Source organism: Canis lupus, chromosome 11 (genome assembly GCF_048164855.1).
Source record: "Canis lupus baileyi chromosome 11, mCanLup2.hap1, whole genome shotgun sequence".
Lineage (NCBI taxonomy): Eukaryota > Metazoa > Chordata > Mammalia > Carnivora > Canidae > Canis > Canis lupus.
The window spans coordinates 58,220,043-58,244,670 of NC_132848.1; the positions used below are offsets into that span (position 1 = coordinate 58,220,043).

A 24,628-nucleotide genomic window follows, 5' to 3' on the forward strand; every position below is an offset into this window, starting at 1 on the left:
TTTGGATTCTTTTTTTTTTCTTTTTTTTTTTAAGATTATTAGGTGAGTGGTGTGATTGTTGCTAAATTGGTATTCAGATTGATGTGGCTAGCCAGGTTAAGCATCCTGTCATGACTAATGGGATTATCATGGCAACTGACTGCGTTTGTGTTTGTATGTATTTTTTGTGTACATATTTTTTTTTTTTTTTTTGCAGATGTGGCCTAGGAGGGGGATTGGAGAGAGGCAGACCACCAAGGCCTCTGTGGCTGGTATCTGGTCAGAAGGAGATGATTCCCAGTGTCCTTATCTGTTTAGGTTGGGAACACGGGATTTCTCTTCTAAATGTCACTGCTACAATTAATTTATTCAATGCAGGATGGCAAATGGGATGCATCTAAATGTCCCCCCTTCTAAAATGTCTCTGTGAAAAAGGGAATTTCAGTATGCTGACTGGAAGGGAAGGTCAATGTTTCAACGCAAGGGCATGTCTACTTTTGTTTTTAAAAAATCTCTAATGCATTCAGCTCAGTGGCATTTGATTTTATGCGTCTCTGCAGAGTAGAACTGAACGTAAATTGCGTGGTTTACGTGCATTATTTTGAGTTTCTCTAATAGAGGGCTGTTAAAATGTAAGATTTTTTTGAATTTGGGTTTCATCATTGCTTCGGTTGTATAAAATTGTGATGTGTGAAGATGCTTGGGAGTATTGTTTCCATGGATTACCCAGACATTTTGGATTTATTATGTTGTAAAAAATATCCTGTGTTGATGGCGCAGGGGTTTAGCTGTTCTGACTTACACACCAGGTGCAGAATTCTGTTAGGTTACAGTCTTTGTAACTGTGTCATCTCTGGACTAACCAAACCCTTCATCTGAGAGTAAGTGTTGGGACAGTGAGGGAGCTGCTGTCACTTGGTCGGCTCCTGCTGTGCAGGCTTTCTGTGCAGAGCATCTCTCCGGGTGAGACTAGTAACAACAGTCTGTGATGTTGTAGGAGCGAGTAAGACCTCACTCTACTTGTGACACATCCTTAGCAGAGCCTTGGCATTGGCGTTTCTTTGGAAGAGTTTGAGTGGTTATTGAGTGCGGTATGTATGAAAGCATGACTCTACGTGTAGAAGTATTATTTTGAGATGGAAGGATTTTACTACTACTAAACAAACAGACATGATGAGTGGAAAGTATTTGATGTGGTTTCAATTAAAATAATAAACTTTTTGTTAAGAGCCTATTAGAATTCGAGAGCTATTCGCACATACGTTACGTATGTATACAGTGCTGTGATGCTCCTTTAATTATGTTGGGCCATGACAAACATCTGCGTTATAATCAGTCTTTAATTACTGTCCTGTGGATTTCCTTATGGCAGTCCTGGCTTCTTCAATACCACTGGGAAACCGTTCTTCCAAAAGGAAAGGGCTAATACTCCTTCTGGAAAGGCTACTTCTGTAGGTTTGTCGAAGTGAGTAAAACTTCTCTCGTGGATTTCTCTTTCAAGTTTTCAGGCTTTGCTCTCTCAGAGTACCTTTTCTTTTTCTTCTTTTTATTTTAATGTTTTATGAGAGAGAGAGGGAGGGTGAGAGAGAGAAAGAACACTGTGGGGAGCTGCAGAGGGAGAGGTGAGAAGCAGGGAGCCCGATGGGGGTACTCAATCCCAGGACCCTGGGATCATGACCTGAGCCAAAGGCTGCCGCTTAGCGTATTGAGCCACCCAGGCGCCCGTCTCAGAACACCTTTTCTTTGCAAAAGATCTAGTTTAGTATTCTTGATTTTTCTGGTAACAGTTATCCTGTACCCAGCTTTATATAGTGTAGGAATAGTATCATCCATTTCTTTATCTTGGTGGAGAAAATGAAACTCCCAATTAGAGACACCCATACTTCTGTTTTTAGACATCATTGGAGCAGGTGTTTCGTAATGTCTCCTGCTATGGTAGTAAGGTTTGTGGAACAGCCACATCAGGAGCTTGTTAGAAGTGCAGATTCTTCGAGGTCTCATCCCAGACCTATCCAATCAGAATTTGCATTTTAACAAGACCCCTAAGTGACTTGTGTATGCTTGTTAAATGGAGAAACTGCTCTACTCCTTCAGCCAAGGTACCTCCATATCAAAAGGTTCCTTCTAGTATCTTTCTTTTGTCTTTATTTTTGCTGAAGTATCAGCACATTTTCCCCCTTCTGTCTCTAAGTGGTGTTGAAGAAAAGGATGCGTGATTATAAATCATTTATTTTTATTTATTTATTTTTTTTGTAAATCATTTAATACAGAAATACTTCACAAAGTTTTTTTAATTTTTAGGTGGAAGAGCCCTATTTTTTAATAGTTTATTTAGATTACTCAGGTTTTTCAGTTCTTTTCTAGAATACCTCTACAGTTGAAAAACAGTCTCCCCTCCCTGCCTAGGAAAAAAGGCATTGGCTTTGAGACAGCAGAAACTGGAGTCCAGGAAGCTACACCCCTGAGGATAAGGTCCCCTCAGCCCCCTTTGTTGTCCTCTGACATCTTGTTCTCTGTCATCAGGAACTTCTCCTGGTATATTCAGTGGCTTGCCCTTCTGAATGTCTTTTTAAAGTGATTTGTACATGCAAAATAATACTCCTGAAAGATACATTACAGAATCATAAACCAGCGGACACTCAGGCAACCACCACCTAGAGGAGAATCTTATTATCATATATTCATAGTACCCTGTGTGACCCTCTGTCACCCCGTCTGAAGCAACCACTGTCCTGAGTTTTATGCTTACCATCCCCTTGCTCTTCTTTATGGGTTGTCCTTTAAAAAAAAAAATCTTACTTTGTATGGTTTTGAACTTTATGTTAAAGAAATTACACTTTACATATTTTTCTGTGATTTGCACTTTTAGATAAACATTATATTCCTGAGATTCATTCCTTTTGTGGCTGTGGTTCATTCAGTTTTGCTGCTGTATAGTATTCTACTACAGCTTATTGATTCCTCCTGTAGATAGAGATTTAGACTGGTTCAGTTTTTTTGCTCTTATAAAAAGGCTGCTGTGAATATGTCTTCTACTTGTCTCTTAATACATGTGTGGAGATAGATGCAAACACACACCTTATTTGTCTCTTTCTCTGAAGAATGAAATTTGTTGGATGATTGGGTGTGTATATCATCAACCTTACTAGATATGCTGAACTATTTTTCTCGAGTGATTGAACTACTTGTATTCCTACTAGTAGTGTACATGTTACGATCATTCCATAATTTTGTCAGACTACTTCATTTACCAGACTTTAAAATGTCCTGTTGATATTTTTGAAACGTTAACTCATTGTGCTTTTTATTTGCCATTTCCCTGGTTATTGAGGTTAGGTATATATATTATTGGCCGTTTGGGTTCCTCCTTTTGTGAAGTGCCTATTAAGCTTTTTGCCTATTTATCTTTTAGATTTGTTTCTTATTGATTTTGTAGGAATTCCTTATGGAGATTGCCTGCTACTCCTTGTGGATTATATGCGTTTAAAAATTATCTCCCAGTGTGTGTTTTTGTTTTTAAAAACTCTTTGTGGTTTCTTTTGATGAATAGTCGTTCACAATTCCAGTAGAGTCGTAATCGGTTCTGGTCCTTTAAGGTTTGTGAGCACAATTTTGTTATTGCAGGAGAATTTTTTTCAATTGGGAAATAACATTAGTTTTGGAGTCAAACAGATCTGGGCTCAGATCCTAATGCTTTTGTATACTAGCCTGTGGCCACAGCTAGGTTCTGGCCTTAGGCTAGTCCATTACTCTTGAAACCACAGTTTCCTTATCAGTAAAATGGAAATGATAATACTTCCTTATACAGTGTTAGGTACATAGTAGGTGTTCGGTTAATAATAGGTCCACTAGTTTCTCTTCAAACTGCCTGAGCCACTGACCTCTTTTAAATGCTTTCAAAAACTACCTTGATATTTTTATGTCAAAAGAGCTAATCAACAGCTTATTCTGTAATATATCTTTTTAAGAGGCTGTGTTACAGCAGAATTTGTATATTGATCAGCACAGGCTATAAAGACCACTTACGGGAAACCCTTTGTCAGCTGAGGTTCCTGTTCTAGAAAGTAGTGTAATTATAGCTCTTTTTACCCAGAAGCATGTATACTACTGTTCTGTCTTTGCTGTTACTCTAAGATTACTCTGCAGTATTGTTTTTGATGCAGTAAACAATTATTGGATATCTTCTTTTGCCAGGGCTTGAAATTGGGTTAAAGTGATGGTGGTGTGGGCTGGTTTAATGGTAAGATTTAGTTCCTGAACATAATGACCATATGCTTTACTGTACAGAATATATTCTCTGTATGTCCCCAGGAGATAAAAGACTTCTTGTTGATTTGGTGTGTGACTTTGGCAAGCCATTTACCTTTCTGGTCTGGCTCTAAATTTATAAAATGAAAAACTTAGATGAAATTATAGTGGGGGGTTAAAACCTGGCATGTGGGCACCATTCCCTCCCTCCCTGGCAGACCTAGAAAATCAGCCACGACACTCTTTTTCCATAGAGCTGAGATAGAGGCTCAGTAACATTCTCAATATGGTATTCTGGGCAGTAACTACCATTAGATTGGATCTCATGCCTAATTTTTTTTTTTAATTTTTATTTATTTATGATAGTCACAGAGAGAGAGAGAGAGAGAGATAGGCAGAGACACAGGCAGAGGGAGAAGCAGGCTCCATGCACCGGGAGCCCGATGTGGGATTCGATCCCGGGTCTCCAGGATCACGCCCTGGGCCAAAGGCAGGCGCTAAACTCAGCCACCCAGGGATCCCCTCATACCTAATTTTTAAGATCCTGTATATCCCTAAAATTCTGTGATGGTAAGATATTAGAGTGACACAGCACTCTGGCAGAGTTCAAAATAGAGTGGAACAGGAAGAAACCAAGAGCAGCGAGACAGGAAATAGGTGGTTATAAGGGTCCAGAGGTTAAGGGAGCAGGTTATGGTGGTAGCCAAGGGAATGAGAAGGAGGGGAGACAGAGGAGAAAGGCTGTGATGGCCCAATCCTGTGCCAACTGCTTGTACAGTGAATAGATGGGAGGTGACCTAAGTGGATGAGGACACCATGTGTAGGCTGAGTGACCTTGGGTAAACTACCTTGATCTCTCTGTGTCCCTCAGTTCTCTATCTGCATGGTGATGCCTATCACAAAGGATTATTAAAGCTAAGTGAGATAATCTACGGTCTATCCACAATACATTTTAATTATCATGAGACATGGACATTTTGCTTAGTTTATTTCAATTTTATGTTTTCTTTCAAATAAATATTTTGATTTATTCAGAAAAGATACATTCCAGTAAACAATACCATCATTCAGATAAATAATGCTAAGTTCACTCTACATTAAACTTGTCCTTATGTGTCATGTCTAAATTATAGGAAAGGCAAACCTAACTAATACTTATTTTTAACAAACAAGGAAACACTAAAACCCTACTATTTGGGGAAAGGATATGAACAGATAGTTTGTAAAAGAAGAAATCAAGGAAGCTGATAACTAGAACTATATTAAATTGTTCAAACTCACCAGTAATGTGAAACCCAAAACAATTAGATTAATTTTCCCACTATAATTGGTGGGTAAATAATGCTCTCTGGGATGCTATGAAATAGGAGCTCCACATTACCTATTGGGAGAATATTTGGATTAATACAAACAGTAGAAAACACTGGGCGTGCGCTCTCTCTCTACACACACACACACACACACACACACACACGGAAACTGTAAATGTTTATACTTTTTTTAATGTTTATACTTTTTACAGTGAAATCGCACTTGTAGTTCTGTTAATCTAGAAGAAAGAAATAAAGATAAGGACAGAGGTGTTTTTGTTTTTGTTTTAGACTTTATTTACTTGACAGTGTGAGCACAAGCAGGGGGAGTAGCAGGCTGAGGGAGCGGGAGAAGCAGGCTCCCCCGGAGCAGGGAGCCTCAATGCAGAGCTCCATCCCGGGATCCTGGGATCATGACCTGAGCAAAAGCAGAAGCTTAACCGACTGAGCCACCTAGGCGCCCAAGGGCAGAGGTTTTTAAACAAGGATTTTCTTACCAGTATTTATAGTGAAAAAGCAAATGAGACATGCTCAAATTATGGCACAGGGTTCGAATGGAATTCGGTATAGTGCTTAAAATAATAGCTTGGTAGAATACTGCTGAGTTGGGAAAATGCTAACAATATAATAATCAGTGGAAATACCTTTATACAAAGCTATGTAATAGGGTATAGGTCCAGTTTTGTTATATTAAATAAGACTGGAAGGAAATACACTAAAATGTTAATGCTTTGCATGGTGGCTTGATGGGTGATTTCCTCTCTTACAAGAAAGGAAATCCTATGACTTAATGTTTCTTTCTCATTCTGAGTTTTGAAATCTTTTACAAATAGAGTACAGTAAACATAATAGACTACCATGTCGACGGTTTTTTAATAATCAAAAAATCAAGCAACACTTAATTGTAAGGAAAAAGGGAAAGAAAAAAACCTGGCCCCTTATATATCATTATTAAGGAATAGTTTAAACTTCTAAAGGATTGTGTTATCTGTCCTTCTGTACACGTTTCTAAGAGCAGAGGAAAAATGAGTAGGTTAGCATCTTTAGGGTATAAATCTGAGAGAAAAGTAGAGCATTCAGATGTGATGGAAGGCTGATTTGACTACACTAACCTGAGTAGAGCTGAAAAGGTGGGGAAGACCAGGCAGGATTCTTTAGTCTTTCCAAACCGCACGCTTAGACAAAGAGGGCAATGGGATTCTGTGACACTCCTGTTCTCACTTGTGGGAGCCCAAGCACCACTGCTGAAGCTAATTTTGTAACCCTAGGACCATCATGTTTCATTGGAATTGCTCAGGAAAGTAGACGAAATTCTAAATGAAAGTTTTAAAATAAAAATAACTCCAGATTTATATTACTTCCAATTAATGGTTTCTTACCATTTGGGAATATTGTAGGCTAAGAGTGAGAGGAATGAATTTTAATAATATCCTTCCTTCTATATACGAAAGGAAATTCTTATGTATGCGTATATATGATATTGCTTCTCTCTCTTGATCACATGGGTGAGAAAGAGAGATAGGTGTATGTATGATTGAGTAATCTCCACCATGAAAGGAGGCAGAGGGCTATTTTAAGACTTCTAAACTGGGGAATTTTGTGGAGATAACATTTTAAAAGTGGGTCTCAGGAATGAATCACACTGCCCTTCATCTTTGGGGGAAATGTTTGGGATGAAATAGTTCTTCTGTTTTATTGCCCAAATTCCCAACTGTAATGGCACTTTGTAAAAGGTAGCTTGTAGAAATGAACTAATTTACTTCCACAAATTTTGTGTTTTTTTCTACCATCAATTATAGGTGGTTGATTGAGAAGAGTTTTAGGCTAAAATAAGATATTAGAATTTCAAGATTACTTTAAAATTGACTTTTGTTTATAGGTGTCATAATTCCATTCTTTATAAACTTTAAGCTATGAGATTAAACACCTGAATTACTTTTAGGACCATTTTACATTTCTGATGTAGAATCTTCCTTCTGTTTCTGATCTTTAACTTGAAGCCATTGGTTGGGCTGTAAAGTCTGTATTAGAACATCATTACAGATTTTTACCAACAGATGAACTAGGATGAAATGCAGAATGATGTATAAATAAGCGTAATTTATTCTTTGGCAGCATATATGTATAATTAAATATGCCTATGTTTAGAAAGTGGCTCTCTCTTGGTGATGGGATTATGGAAGAGTTCTAATTTCATCTCTCCACATTTCCCAAATTTTTGGAAGTACTTGACAATAAACTCTTGCTTTTTATCAAAAAATAACCTAACACCATGATAAGCCTCATTTTAGATGGATAAAAGCTAGCAAGTAAAAAGATTATCAGCTAAATATACCCTTTGCTATTCATTTTTTTTTCTGCCAGAACTTAAAGAAAACCAGTCTTAATACTAAAAGTGTAAAGAGTGCTGAAATTCTGAAAAAAAATTTTCCATTCCTTATTTAAATGCGCAGTTTGTTAGACTCTTGGTATTTTATTACTTCCACAGAGTGTGGGAAAAGATGGTAGGAACTGGGCCACAAGGGAGCCGGGTAAAAACATCCTCCAGGAGATCAGCCTCTATGGCTATTGCCTCTGGCTCTGAGTGACAGTTTCTTGTTGTTTCCTTACCCTCTTGGGTAGCAGTTTAGGGATAATTGTTGTCCTAGTATGTTTGCTTCAAGGCCAAATCTGAACATTCAAGAGCTGTACATTTTTCTGGAATGTTCTTTTATCAGCTGTACTGTTTTTGGGGTGGGATGATACATATTCTTACCATGGTTTACTCCCCCTCCCTCTCTTACTTAAAGGGGAAGGAAAACCTAGATTCTTCCCTAAAACAATGCTTACTTATTTTGATCTGTGATGTTTAAACATTTTCCATTGTATTTTTAAATCTGTAACATGGGAGTGCTTTTATAGTGAGTACAATAGTCTTAAAAGTTAAAATATTCATTTTTTAACCTTAGAATCCTTGAATATTTGACAGGGTCTGCTACCCTATACAGTATGCATAGTTTTTTCTGAATGGCTTATGAAGAATATGTATTTTCATAGTTATAAATTAGCATAAAATCATCTAACATAAAAGCTTTAAAATATTTAATTACCAAAATAATAAATGTTTATTGTAGATCATATGCAAAACAAAAGTGAATACAAAGAAGAAAATTGAAATTCCAGTGACTCCCAGCAGCAGGCAGTTAACATTTTGGTTTTTAGCCTATTAAACTTTTTCCCTGTGCTGCATACTCCTCTCACAAATAAGGGCCACATTCTCAATCTTAGGCTAAAGATGTCAAATTTTGGCAGTCTAAATAATCACTTGATGATCTTTATTCCTGTCAATACACGTAGCATGACAAAACATAAAATCTTACTACTGGTCTTATTTATAGCTATGGCATGGACACTGTTGCCCTGAGCTGTTTTTAGTGGTAGGGATGTTAAAATGGTAAAGAAACAGAAAATCCAGATTTTATTATAGATACGTTTCTTCTTTGAAAAAAAATTTTTTTATAGTGGAAAAATACCAGAAGTTAAGTTCTCATTAGTTAATGTGTGCTTTCTGTTTTGTTTTGGAAGGAATTCTCATCAGAGTTGCATTAATTCCCTTGAGGGACATCTCCATACGCTTCGGACAACATCTGATTTTACTTTTATCTTCAGATTTCAGAGAATCTTTAAAACAGCTACCTCAAGAGTGTTACACATGGAATGGACATGGTTATTAGAATATTGGTTTTCAGGGTAATTGTATGTACTGAGCCAGTTTTGGTTGTAACTATTGAAAGCATACACTAGAGCTCAAGTTTCTTAGGGTCCTGTATTGGTTGAATTCTTTAAAATTCTATCTTTGGATCTAGGATCTGTTTCAAGGAGAAAAGGCAAGGTACTTACTAGATTATGCAAGCCAGTTTAAGCCCTGGGACATTGTATGGATGGAGGTGACTTGCTAGCACTTCTTTGTGGCCTTAATTCTATTTGGCCTCTCCTGAAGAAGGTGCTAAGAGGGTTTTTTCATGGGTTTAGGGAAAGGAGTGGGAAGGGAGGTGAAATCCCCTTTCACTAGGAGAGAAAGCCCTTTCTGGCAGTTTCTATGCAGTACTTTGTGGTTATTAGTCTTGGTTGGAGTAGTAGACCTGCATGAAAAGTGGCAAATGTAGAATACTGTAAATGTTTATACTTTTTCTTTCTTTCTTTCCAGGTTTTTCTTAAACTTTCTTCCAGGTTTAAACACCGAAGGCCAGTGGTAGCTCCTTTTACAGTTTAGACTGAAACTTGGCTGGGCCTGGTGATAGATGGAGCAGGATGGGGGGGTTGGGGCTCAGCTGTACTACATGGACTTCCTCTCTCCAAATAAGGGATTCTTCAGAAACTCCCAACCTGATGGGAATCATTCTTTTTGAGGACAGTCACAAATTACCAAGGGAAATGCTTGATGGTTAATGTGCCTGGGCTGTCTGAAGCCTGGGGTAGGGATCTCAGTGAACTTCCAGGCAGCTGCACACATTGGGTCTAGCACTTGGGGAGGCAGGGTTGAGGCGTTGCTCACAGTGGTCCCTGCACCCCAGGGTAGGGGGATGCAGAGGGGCTGGAAGGTGGCCTTATCTGGACTTCTGAATGGATGAGTACACCTGTCACTTTTTTAGGAAGCAAGTGGTGGTCAGAAGTATCAGTTGGGTAACTTCTCTGAGAGGGGCCTGGTCCTTCTCACAGCGGGGTGACAACTCTTTGCTGCCAGCTGTCCTTAAATACCCAACTTATCTCCTGGGGTGGAGTCAAGGATGACCATGATCCTGGAGCAAAGACATTCGTGTGCCTTTTGAGCAGAAAAGAAGCTAGCCCACGCTTTGTGTTTTATTCTTTGTTTTAAAGGTAGGTTTTGTTTTTGTTTTTGTTTTTTTGTCTGATTGCTTGTTTTTAAATCAGTACCCACTATTAAAGGAATTTCTGAGTTTCCCTGATAATTGGGATGATTTCTCATTTTTGAAATGTTTACTTTGCTTTCGAAGTGTGTGCTCCTGACTTCAAGAACACTGATTTTCATCCTAGCTCTTAAAATCTCATTCGTAAAGGTTGAAAGTTTAATTAGAGAACAGGTTAATTTATCATCTTATTCTTGAGGAAGACTATTCTTATCTATCAGTTGAGTATTTTTTATATATATATATATATATATATATATATATATATACACATATATACATATGTACATGTTTTCAGCTCCGAAGAATTACTTGGTTAGCGTATGTCTACATGAATATTGTATTTCTAAATTATGTATTTTTGTTGGGCTCTACTCTTATTAAAGGAAACTTTTGTTCATGTAAATAAATCTTTAGTGGATTATATTTGAGAACTGATTCTCAGTCTTCTCAACTTTTAAAGTAAGTAGATATTTAACGTAAAGAGTATATTGATAGCTGGCCTATCACTGGAATGTTATGCAGCTGTGCAGAGCATGAGGATCAGATGTGCTAATTAAATATATTTTTTTAGCAAGAATGGAATGTAGCAGCATGTGGTTAACCATTCCAGTTTGTTTTTGAAGAGGACTTTTTTTTTTTTTTGGCCAAATATTAACAATTAGAGAGTACTTGGCTTAGAGGATGTATTGCTAGGTTAAATTATTTTTTAAAGGAAGTAATGGGACTCAGTAAATACTGAGATGATCCTTTAAAAAATACACTGATTAATCTGCTTTAAAATGTAAGCAGTTAGAATAAGACTAGGGTTTAGTATCTGTAGTTAAGGCATTTCTTTTTTAAGATTTGATCTTGCTTTTTTACCCCTCCATATCAGTTCTCTTTCCTTAATTGGTTAGTATTCAACCTTTTTTGGGGGAGTGGAATACAGATTTCTCCCAAGTTTGAGCAGTATTCTGATACTTGTTTTGGGGGCCAGTGTAAACTGGATCATTTGGACTAAACTGTATCCACACAGATGGTGGTCTTACTTTTTTTTTAGTCAGACATTGTGCAAAGTGATCTGATGGGAATAAATGGCAGGTTGGTTGTGTAATGTGGCAACATCTTACTTAGTGTGTCTTTAGAGATAAGTGGGATGTGATTCCAGCAAGGCTGTGCATAAGAAGTTGGAATGCGTTGGAGAACTGCCAAGAGATTGGGAGCAAACTGTATGACAAGCACTAATGCAGCCTTGGCCTGTCTTAAAATAGCTACAGTTCAACAAAATATCTTGAAACTTGTCATTTCACTTGAGCAAAATCACTCCTCTAAATGTATTACCAAGAAATAGAAATGGTTGCTATCCACCTTAGTTTAGTTGCATTTCTTTTTATTTACGTTTTGTTCCAACAAAAATAAAAAGGTAAAAAAGATGAAAAAAAAAAGGATAAAAAATCTTGTGCCTCTATGCAGGAAAATACTTCTGTGTAACATATTATCTTGCGTAGTTTTATCTAGACTAATTAGTGATGTATTATCCCAAATGTCACCTTGAGGTTCCCCTGCCCAACTCATCCCACTTGCTAAATGTAGTTTGAATAGAAATTTGAGCCCTGAAGGCAAAAAAAAAAAAAGCCTTGTATTTCATATGTCTGATAGTCATGGGGATATGAATGATTGATGTTTGAACATTAGAACCTTGTAGAAGCATAGTAAAGGGCATTGGTTACTGTCCTGTGGAACCTTTTGGTTTTTTTCTTTGCTTATTCCTTTTTTGACTCTGTATTAAGTTTTTGCAGTTTATCTGCAGTACTTGATTCTTGTTTGTAATTGATTTACTTTCTAATTCTGTTCTCTCCATTTTAAAAATATAGGCTTGTTTTTTGAAATCAAGATGATACAAACAAAGGAGTTAGGGGTGTGCAGTCTTTAGGAGGGGGTCCTATACAGGTTTGAGCCTGATGGTAACACGATCAATCAGCACCTGCAGAGGGTGAGGGATGTCTAGGTGTAGAGGCTGCCTGAGGAGATAATCCAATCACCTCATCTATTAGCTTGGGTACTGTGAAGATGACGCTTTTTAAAAAGCATTATTTAGATGACTGAGTGGAAATAAAATTAGAACAGAATGGACCTGGATGTTAAATGTATTATGAAAACAGTGAGTGAACTTTCTCTAGAAGGGCTTAAATATAAATTTTTATAAAGAATTTCTTGAAAGATGTTATTACCAGATATCTTAATTATCTTCTAACTTAAAATCCATTTGAAATTTGGACATAGACTAATTGCAGTAATTTTATAAGCCTTTTTTGCGTACCCTGCAGAATGGCTTTGTTTCTTAGATATTTCTGTCGTCAAATTTATAAGTTCTGAATTTTGCTTTGTCACTTTCAGTATCTTACACAGATTTTAGAGGACCTGTTCGTATATGGAAACATTATTTCTGGCTCTTATGTAAGTGCCTTTATACAGAGATTTGTAGTTTATACTAATTAGGCTTTTAGTCAGTAGAATTGAGGCTATTTTTCTAGGTAGGCTTTTAGAATATGTAAGCAACATTTTGTGTTTTTACAGTGTGGAAAAATATTTTTTGGAAAACGTGGAGGGAGATACTTAGCTTCTTTAGAGGTATTATCTTTTCATTCTTGGATGGCAAATGAATTTATATGGTATTATTGACAGTTTGGAATATTTATTGAGCCCATGAATTCTAAATTTATGTTTTTATTTCTCCCTTCTTTTACATATTCCTTGCTTTTAAACACACTCTTGCATAGCCGGATTGGTAAATTGAGTTCAGAAGATGTGAACAATCAGCCAGAATCACCAGTTTTTTTTTTTTTTTTTTTACTTAACACTCCATTATTTGATCTGCTTGTGAAACTCTGCTTTGGATAGTTTTCCCCTCAGATCATCCATTGAATTGGAGTATGTATTCCTTTAATCTTGCGAGAGATTTCAAGAAGGCAAAAAGTAAAATATTTGAATATCCTCTTCGTGGGTTATTGTCGGAATTAAAAAATTCATCTCAATTTTATGCCTGCATATTGGATGTCATCTCTCTGTGTTTGTATGCCTTGTATTGGCACAGGCTCATAAGACTGGCAACAAATATTTAGCATTTAAGATATTCCAGACATAAAAATTTATGGAATTTGCTTATAAATGTTAGGAGTTGTACAGAACAAAGCCAGGGTTTTAGTTGGCTCTTTGTGCAGGGTAAAGGCAGATGGAATCATTACAGAAATCTGCTGCAGATTTCTGGAGTAGACAGGTGAGGGCCACATGGAAGTTCATACCAGGGGTAGATGGAGTAATGAGTTGGTTTATGAAATGCTAGCCATCTTAGATGTTTCTACAGCTGTTGTCAGCTAGCTGAAAATAAATTCAGCTTGTTGGAAGGGTAAGAGTTTTGCTATCTGAATAGGCCTGCATAAAATAGTGCTCAGGTGCCCATAACAATGTCTATTTTAACACTATTAGAATAAAAAGTGGTAATAAGCCAAATGCCTATCATTGGTAAGTTAGAGAAGGGAATATTTTGGAGGCAGTCCAATGTAGTGGTTAAAAGTGCTGACCTAGGGGCTGCCTGGGTCTGAATCCCAAGTACAGGAGGGACTCACTTTGTGACATTGGGTATGTCATTAATCCTACTCTGTCTCAGTTTCTTCATCTCTAAGATGGGGGCACTGATAATGCAGACCTTAGAGAGTTCTTAGGATTAAATAAGTTGGTATAAGTAATGTGACAGTCTAATGCATGGCAAATATATAACTATTAGTTATTATATTGACAAAGATATTACTGAAAACATTCTAATATAGGGAGCTTAATATAAAAGAATAAAAGTAGAACACAGGGTTATTTATTTATTAAATTTTTAAGATTTAAATTCAATTAGCCAACATATAGCACATCATCAGTTTCAGATGTGTTCAGTAATTCATCAATTGCGTATAATACCAGTGCTCATCGCATCATGTGCCTGCCTTAATCCTCATCACCCAGTTACCCCATTCTCCCCTCCAGCACTCTCAGTTTGTTTCCCAGAGTTAAGAGTCTCTCATGGTTTTTCTCGCTATCTGATTTCTTCCCATTCAGTTCTCCCTCCCTTCCCTTATGATCCTCTTGCACTATTTCTTATATTCCACATGAGTGAAACCATATGATAATTGTCTTTCTCTGACTTATTTCACTCAGCATAATATCCTCCAGTTGCATCCACATCAATATAAATGGTAGGTATTTGTCCTTCCCCAATGGCTAAGTAATACTTCATTGTGTGCGTATACACACACACACACACACACACACACCACATCTTTATCCATTCATCTGTAGAAGGATGTCTCGGCTCTTCCCACAGTTTGGCTGTTAAGAACCAAAGATTATTTAAATGGTAATCTCCACTATGTGGAAAAACACACACACAAAAAGGAGGAAATACACCAAATCTTAATTTTTTGTGGAGTATGGTAGTATTGTGATTTTTGTTTTCCTTTAAGTGCTTTTCTGTATTTTCCAATGTTCACTAATAATCGTGTCTTTTATAATTTGAAAAAATAAGCTTTTTTAAAAGTCCATGTCACTCCTTGCAAATAATTAGTATGTTAATTATAAGAACATCCTGTTTATTCTTTGCAAGTTCTGACCTACTATTTGGCCAAAGTTTGCCTCCTAATTGTACAATACTTTCACTTTCTTATAAAGTGCCTCAGGGTAAGGAAACTCCAAACTATTTTTTTTAATTTTATGACTTAGATTTTTCTAATTCAGATTAATGGCATATTAAAAAGAGCATAGACACATGTTGTTGCATGAGTGCCATTTATTAGTGATGTTTGGTTTTCTCATATGAAGGGGAGATGATGCCAACAATTATCATCTACCAACTATCACAGTGTCAGGACTAAATGCAGTAATACGTACTCATTTCTGGGACATTACATGCACTCACTAAGAGATGCTACTACCTTCATTGCAAGTGTCCTACCCACTCTTGCCAATAAACAAACTAAATTTGGTCACTTCTTGTTTTTTTTTTTTTTTTTTAAGATTTTTATTTATCCATTCATGAGAGATGCAGAGGGAGAGGCAGAGACACAGGCAGAGGGAGAGGCAGGCTCCATGCAGGGAGCCTGATGTGGGACTCAATCCGGGGATTCTGGGATCACGTCCTAAAGCCAAAGCCAGCCGCTCAACCGCTGAGCCACCCAGGTGTCCCAAATTTGGTCACTTCAAATTAGTCATACCATGGTGTTTAGTTTTAACTTGCTGATCTTTAGTGTTTAATTTACGATTCTGTAGACTAAAGTGGGTTTCTTAAAAATTCATTCTTAATATGCTTATTCTACTATGCTATATAATTCACATATTTTTGTGTGTTTATTTTGCCACTTCCAATCAGTTTACATAGCTCTAGTCAAGACTGTTCCACTCCATACTGTATCAGGCAGTGTAAGCTTGATACTGCAGTGACAAGCATCTCCAAAATCTCAGTGGCTCAAAGCCATAGATGTCCTTTTCTCATTCATGGTATATGTCCATCATAGGAAAGCAGGGGGCTCGGCTCTACCGTTTTCTAGCTTGGGAACCCCAGGCTGATGGGTCATACAAAAACCATTAGCCAGGACTAGTCACATGACCCTGCCCAACTGCAAGGGGAGCAGGCAAGTGTAATCCATGCATGTGACCAGAAAGAAGAGACTGGGTATGTGTGATCATTAGAAGTTTCTGACCAAACATAGATAACAGAGTAGCTGCTATGGTCTGGCTTTACATTTCCCGTCGGGTTCTTTGAAGTACTAGCTTTATCATATATGCTAACGTGTGTTATTTAAAAAGAGAGTGCTAGGCTAAGTCAAATATGATAGATTTCTTTAGTGAAGCACTTCTCAGAGCTTTCATAAGCTAATAGGCATTCTGGCGGGGAGAGAAAAAATATATGGTGTTTCCCAAACCTACCTGACCTTGGAATTTTTTTTTCCGTAGATATTCTTAGGCTTGGGGTTCATAGAATATGCTTTGGGGTATGCTAGTCTGTTCTCATACAGAGCAAAAATACTAGAGATTCATTTAATTATTACATACATTAGGAAGAACCTTTGTTTTTGTTGTTAGTAGAGTTGATTATTTGAAGAGTCTGATTTCTACTGCAATGAATCAAATTGCAGTTTGGTGGGGTATTTTTGTTTTTCTGTTTTTGTTTTTTTTTTTTTTACTCATTGGTTACATGCTCATGTTGAATCTGCAGGATATTTTCTTCATTGAATTGCTTTTGTATTCTAAACTTACCTTTGAAAAGAGAAAGGTAAACATGACCTTACATCTTAGTTGTTAGAAAAGATTAAATTGGTTTGAACAGATGACCCAAACACACATAATTTTTTATTGGCTTCAACATTTTTCTTGGTTCCCTCTGACTTTCCATAACAAATTTTCTAGAAGTTTTGACACTACTGAAATGAGGGCTCTGATAAGAAGCAGAAAGACAACTTTTGTCAAGTGGTATTACATATTTCTCTACCAGAAGGCTTTGGATTTAAACACGGTATTTGTTGCCAGGGATTTTATGCCTGCATATGTAACAAATCTCAGTATGGAAGTTTTCATTTAAATGTGGCTGTAAACTTCATGTAATAAAACTTTAGGTAAGAAGAACCTCTTCCTGTTTCATAAGTATGCATAAGTAAAACTTGATAATGACCAACTCCCCAGACCTTTGAGTTTATGGCTTTTCTTTTGTCTTTTTTTTTTTTTTAAGTGATGAATTCAGTTTCTATTAGAAATTTTGAAATCCGGGCAGCCCAGTGGCTCAGCGGTTTAGCGCCACCTTCAGCCCAGGGTGTGATCCTGGAGACCCGGATCAAGTCCCATGTTGGGCTCCTTGCATGGAGCCTGCTTCTCCCTCTGCCTGTGTCTCTGCCTCTCTCTCCCTCTGTGTCTCTCATGAATAAATAAAATCTTAAAAAAATTTTTTTTTGAATTCCAGGCTACGAATTCATTTTTAATTTTGTCTTTGTTTTTTTCCTTTGTAAGTGAACAGGTGCAGAGGGCAATTGTTGTTTCCTGATAGCAAAGACACTTAAATCTGTCAGCTAACTCAGTAGTACCGTGCCACCCAGCCGCTTTCCCACTGCCATTATAGTTGGGACCTGACCAGTAAACCTGCCTTTTGAAGGTAACATACTAGGATTTGAGGCAGGAAAAACCTTTAGAGCCACTGTTCCCAGTCTTGTCCTTCTTGTTGACTTTAGTTCCATTTTAGAGAAAGCATTCATGATCCATCACAAAAACAAACATTAGAAAGCATTTTTTCACGTGGCCTGGGGCTGACAGAAGTCAAACTTAATATTTCCAGGAGCATTACAAATATGAGGGCCATTGCTGCTCCCCACAGGGCTATTCCAAGCCTACTCCCAGGACCCTTGCCTGTGGCAGGTTTTCCAGGCGTCTGATGACCTCAGATGCTTGTGTTGGGTTTCAGTAAAGGTAGCCTTTGGCTAGGTCTGCTTTTGAGAGAGGATTGTTTATTTCCTTACCTTTAGGGACTTGTAATATGCCCCATCATGGACCTTTTGGACCTGCTAGGAAGCCAGCTGTTAGGAGGTTTGTGGTAATGATTACACATTGCAGGTGGCAGCTCATGGTCATATGGTAGAGAATAAGTAGACTTAGAAACTTGAGAGCTGGGTGGGACCATGTGGATCTTAGCACCTCCGTGCCTTTGTGTAAAGGAGACAAGCTTGGAGAGGCCAGGTGAAGCCACACAGACTGGTGGTAAGGGCTTGAAATCACCACCTCTGATTATTTGGGCCACTTGCAATGCATTTTAAAATTACACGCATGAGGTGAAGGTATGAGTTAATACTCATGTTTGCTGTTTTCACGCTGTCAAACTAGCATTGATGTTTATTGGGAAACATTTATTGGGAAAACAGATTGTTTTACCATAGATTAAAAAAAATAAGAGGGATCCCTGGGTGGCTCGGCAGTTTAGTGCCTGCCTTTGGCCCAGGGCGTGATCCTGGAGACCCGGGATCGAGTCCCACGTCGGGCTCCCTACATGGAGCCTGCTTCTCCCTCTGCCTGTGTCTCTGCCTCTCTCTCTCTCTCTCTGTGTGTGTCTCATGAATAAATAAATAAAATCTGAAAAAATAAAAAATAAGAGAGTTGTTTTTGAGTTAGGGGAAAAAGGAATGCCCATTGTGAATGGAACTAAAAGTTGGCATGTACAGTATACCCACCTTTGTCTTAATAGAAAGAGCAAACAGCTGTGACCTGGCTGCCCAGACTAGGCTGGAGGAAGGTGAAGGTCATTCCAAAGTAGAAAAGGATCTGGTTAAATATTACTTTGTTAAGTTGAATGTGTTTAAAAATGTTCAGACCCAGGGATGTGGATACAGACAAACTGAGGAATTCTCTGTGCCCACACATGGTTTGTGCTGTGAATTAAAGGAGGATAAAGGACAGTTTTGAAAAACGTGATCCTTACCAGCCCCCCATCCCCTCTACCCCACATTAATTTGTACGCATGTAGGAAATCTGGGTTATGACGGGTAGAAGTAAAAAGAACAAATCCCATTGTCCCAGTCTTCTCCTATGAAGGTAAGACTGGGGAGACTATCTTACAGTGGTCAGGTTCTCTTTCTGGAGCCACACTACCCAATGGAAACCTGCCTCTGCTGGTTACTGAGTGTGGATCTTTGGTACATGAGCATATAATTTATCATCCAAAACAACAGGCATAAACTTGGGCTATCCGAGGCAAAGCAGGTAATATGGTCACCTAGCCTTACCAAATTATTCCATCTCCACAGTCTCATTTCCTTCACATTGTAAAACGGGTGTGATGATAGGAGTCCCTTCTTAGGGGATTTGGATTGAGTACAATAGAATGCATAAAGTATTTGGAATGTTGCTTGGCACATAGTAACTGTTCAGTAGAGTCAGCTATTTTTTTTTGTAAAGACTTTATTTATTCATGACAGAGAGAGAGAGAGAGAGAGAGAGAGGCAGAGACACAGACAGAGGGAGAAGCCGGCTCCATGTAGGAAGCCCGATGTGGTACTCGATTCCAGGTCTCTCGGATCACACCCCGGGCTGAAGGCTTCACTAAACCACTGGGCCACTAGGGCTGCCCAGTAGAGTCAACTATTAAAAAAAGACTATTATTTAGGATATTTAATTCACATAATAACCACTTATATATTCAGTTTACTTTCTGCTCACTTCATATTATTTCTCCATAGCAGATGTTGCTTCTAATTTTATTGAGTGAATAATAACATTTACTAATGACTTCTTCCACTTATGGAACCTACTCAGACTTAATTGTCTTGCTTTATCTGAGTCCTTTACTCCAATAAAGGCCCTGAAAGTAAAATTTACTGTTACCGTGTCAGCTACCCAGGTATCTGCCACTTAGTTATGTAATTAGCATCTGTGGTCCAGAGAAGGAAGGGCATTGGGGCGCTTGTTTATCCGGTTGTGGGAAATTAGTAATCATACTAGAGATACAGTTTTTATAGTTGGCTCTGAGATATAGGAATGGTTGGGTGGTTGAGTGAGGGAGATGCCAAAACTAGGTCGCCTTTTTACCTCTCTCAAGTTGGATTTTCCCAGCACAGTGATATGCAGGGTTGCCAGATTTAAGAAAAACAAAGAAACCATAGTGCCCAGTTAAATTTGAATTCCAGATAAACAGCATGTCTTTTTTAGTATAAGTATATTCCATGTAATATTTGAGGCATACTTACACTAAAAATCCATTGTTTATCTCAAAGTCATCTTCAATTTGGCATTCTGTATTTGTCTGGCCATCTAGTCCTGCAGTCTGAGACTTTTTACCATATTCAATCTAACCCACATTCGGATATATATACACAAAAGTATAGTCCAGTGCCTATTGCAAATTTTGCGTGAACTTTAAAAACGTCTGTGTGTTTTACTCTCTGTTGGAATGGGCAGTTCGAGAAGTTGTTATGAGGAGCTGCTGCCGGGTATCCACTAAGGCCAAGATGGAAAGGAATATAGTCTGGTTTGCCACAGCAGCAGGAATTACATTTGCTCTGTGAGAGCTTCTTGGCTGTGAGTATGGATGGACTTAAGCCAGCCCTTTCTCCTTGGAGGGAAGTTAGTTGGTTAAGGTGAGCTGCTGAAGCCTTGGTCAACTTCAAGGAGTTTTCGATTTTGTGACTGAATTACATTAGTAATAATGTGGAAAATGAGGGGTGAGTTTTGGGTCATTTATGCTTCACTTCCTCCATATAGAAGGAACAACTTTTACTGTCATGAAGAGTGACCTTCAGATATTCTTCCCATTAAACTCTCCTCTTCCTGTTTTTGACTTTCGATGCTGCTGCCTAGAAAATGCTGGTGAATTTTATGCTTCAGCCTTGGAACTCTGTCAGCATTCAACCTGAAGGGCACTGTATGCCTTTGGGAAATGTTGATTGGAAGATTAGAGGCTGCAGGAACCTGTCTATTTGCTTTTCCTTTTTTTTTTTTTTTTTTTTTTTTTTACACTCTGGGTATAATGCCTCTGTTAAATCTCAGAGAAAAAGCTTCACCAGGTTAATGTTACACTTGGTGAAATTAGTAATGGCGACAGAAGGCTGGGATTATGCCTACTGGAGAAGAGTGAGCCAGAGCACATGGGTTTTGGACCTTTTGGACCAGTATTGACTTTTTAATTGCTGCCATTTAAAAAGTTTAATGTATTAAATGAAAAGGTACAAGTTTCAGGTTATCCTTTCAGGAAAATGAACAGGGGCAAGAGCTTACTGTTGACACAGATAGTATGTGGGTGGGTTAGCCAAGGGAAAATAATCCAATTAGAGCTGTTTGTTCCAAGTACCGGATCTGGAGGTGTATTTTGTTGTTAACTGGTGGCTTTCCAGAAAATAAATTATTTGTATGCAGAGACTTAGGCTAGCCAGGCCTCAGATGCCGATAGTTATTTTGAAAAACTCTTTTCCTTCCTTGTTTTACTTTCCTTTTTGAGCTGTCTCCTTTACTACTCATTGCTTTCTTAGCCCATTCCTTTTGGACATGGTTTTGCTCTTGAAGAAATTCTTGTAAATTTGTTGTAGTCTTGTAGGATTGACTTGCATGATGAGTGGAATATTTGGCCTAATTGCTTACATAGGTTCATGTATTGTTGGATGAGGATTGCCTGTTAATGGTGGAAATGTTCACATTTTAGAACAGTGATTCTCCATCTTGGCAGCACATTGACTCACCTGAGGATCCTTTAAAAATGCAGATGTCTGGTCCCCACCCCCAGAAAATTGTCTTTCATTATTTAGAGGTACAGAATGGGCAGCAAGACTCTGAAGAGCTCCCTAGATGATTCTCCCATACAGCCAAGTTTGCATACTATCCTCTGGTCTACTCTCAGGATCATAGCTCGGGCATACAGATGTCCTTGGCTACTTACATTCATGTTAATTAAAGGTAACTAAAACTTAAAATTCAGTTCCTCAGTCACACTAGCCACATTCCAAGTGCTCGGTAGCCACATAAGGTTCACGGCTACTGTTTTGGACAGTGAAGATCTAGAATGTTCCCATTGTGGCAGAATGTTTAGATTTAGGTTAGGCACGCCCTGTAGGATGTCAACAAAACAGAGTGAAGCCATAAACATTTGAGAGGTCTGACACAGGAAAGACAGGCTTGGAATCAAGCTAATCCTACAGGACCTGCCAGTACTGAATTACCAGATACGTTTTTAGCAGCCTTTTTCTCAATGGCCCTTTGGCACCAGGAGCCCTGCAGCAGTTGGTGCGATGGATTATGTGTGGCATCTTGCTGAAAGGCCCTGTTTAAAGCAAGCTGGCCTGAAGGGGTGTGGTAAGGGTGGAGGGCAGGAAAATGTGAACTCTGAGGAGTCCAGGGCCAGGAAGGAGAGAATGAAGCTTTATTCCTGCAGAGCTGAGGAACTGCCCTTAAAGGGACCGAAGCATTGAGAATTTGGGGTAAAACGAGGTGAGAGGGAAAAAGTCCCTGTGTTGAGGAAATATCTTCCCCATTTGTTTGCCTTCTTGGCTCATGTCTCATGCCTGGGAGAGAAGAGAACTAGGTGATGCTAGCTCATATTTCCAGTACTATTTCTATGGTGGGTTCCTGTATTCTCGAGGGGGCAGATGGGAGTTGAGAGGATGGGATCAAACTAGATCATTTTTTATTCAGACATATCACATAAAATCCAAGTAGGGTAGGGTCAAGGAAAAAGAAAACAGTAGAGGAAAAATGAAGTATGCTGAAGGATGTATATTTTCTAAGTGATGCTTTCCTCAGGCAAGCTCTTTTTCTAGAATCTGCCTTCTTTCTGAAATCTACTTCTTCTTCTTTATTTTTGGCAGCATGTTAAATTCTGTTCCTCTTCATTCCCAGAATGCTGTTTTTTTTTGCCTCATTATAAAGGGTGGGATGTCACATGTCCTGCTTGGTCATACCAGCTGGGGTGAGCATTGAGGGTGATCTCTTGAGACCTGTTTCCTCAGATTTCAGTGTCCTGCATTATCTCATCCTAGTGGCTTCTTTGTGATTTATAGTTTCCTCCGTTCCTTCACCATTAAAAAAAAGTCCTATCTCTTGTTATATTTTTGGCTGCAGAATAACTCCAGATGGTACATTTTGTATAGGGAAAAAAAAGTAACAGAATTTTTCACACTTTTCTGTGAATTAGTTTCCTACTTTCAGTTTTAATGAAGTTACTAATCTTACAGAGGACTCATTTGTAAAGAGACTAATCATGAACAAACATGCTTGTAAACAATATTCCATTGGCAAAAGTTAAGAGTATTATTTTCCTTACATCTTTGTATCATTTGTTACTGTCTTCCATCTTTAGCATCAGATGCTAAAATAATCCAATTTTCTCGAGATAGAAAATTAAGAAAATGAACTTTTAATGATTGGGTTTGACATTGAGAAATGAGTTCCAAAAATGAGATCAAATAAAATGATGCAATTGAAAGTACTTTGAAAAACACATGGTAATATAGAGATGTAAGTTACTGATTTTTACAGTTGTAATTCTGACTTGAGAGCTGATCTGTTTCAGATGATGAAGAGCTTTTGCAAAGAGCAGGCATACAAAAAACCCTAATTGGGCATGTTTTGCAAAATATTACTGAGTGTGGATTATTTATAGAAAATGTTCTTTCCTTTGAAATGATCTTTTTTACTGTGGTTTTGAATTAGTTGGATTTTTCTGGATCATGGAGAGGACCTATGATCTATTCTTTGAGCCTACCTTTTCTTTTTTAATTTTTTTTTTTTAATTTTTTTGAGAGAGAGTGCAGGAGAGGGAGAATCTCAAGCAGGCTCCCCCGCCCAGCAGGGGTGCTCACGTGTGGCTTGATCTCATCATCATGAGATCCTGACCTGAGCCAAATCAAGAGTCGGATGCCTAATCAACTGAGCCACTCAGGCACCTCTGAGCCTTACTTATTTTTAATTCTCACTGTTTTTCTAAGAGTTTGAGAAACACCTGAGCATTCATCATTCATGCTGATCTCATAGGACTACCCTAAGAATCTGTTTAGCTTTACCAGGTTGATGATGCAGAGAATAGAAAACACTTTCAGATATCTTATAGACAGATCGTTAATTCCAAAAATATTTAAAAGGCCTTCTCTGGTTTGCTGTAATTTAGGTAGCTCCACAAAAAAGGGAACAATCTTGAAATCATAGAAATGGTGACAAGAAAGTTCTTTCACAAGGTAGTTTCTCCAGAAATTTCTGATTGGGAATAAGTGCTTTAAAATAACTTGGATGCTCTGATTAATCCACAACATCTGAATTTTCCCTCAGTAGTGTATGTATTTTATGGAACTAAATTGGACCATTGCCTCAGCAGCCTAGATGGGCGTGAGCTTCAGTTAGAATGTTGAGTGCTTCTCTTTGCTGGGCTCTGTGTTGGCACCAGGGACCAGAAATGAGACAGTTTTGCCCTCATAGGACAAATGTTCAGAGGAGGAGGGAACCAATAGCAAGTCCTTGTCATTGGTGTAACTGTGGACACAGGATTGGGATGTCTTATTCAGATAGATAACCGATATGAGGTGCTAGGAACAACTTTCTGATAAAGGATGGTGCCTGAGATGATTGTGAAAGAATAAATGGTGTTAGCTGGAAAGACGAGGGTGTGGAGGAGTCTCTGCCCTAGGGAGTAGCGTGCACAAAGCCACC

At 38.2% G+C, this 24,628-nt stretch overlaps 1 protein-coding gene across 9 annotated transcripts in view; it reads left to right on the top strand.

Moving 5' to 3' along the window:
- SPTBN1 (spectrin beta, non-erythrocytic 1) overlaps positions 1-24,628 on the top strand; it is a 197,487-nt gene that overhangs the window by 2,052 nt on the left and 170,807 nt on the right. Inside the window, exon 2 of one of the 9 annotated variants that reach the window (XM_072768376.1) lies at positions 197-297. The exons of 6 other annotated variants lie outside the window; for them this stretch is intronic. The gene's annotated coding sequence lies outside the window, so the exon portion shown is untranslated. Of the gene's footprint in view, positions 1-196; positions 298-9,106; positions 10,395-24,628 lie in introns of those variants that run through there. 2 more of the 9 variants (XM_072768373.1, XM_072768375.1) reach the window with 2 other exon arrangements.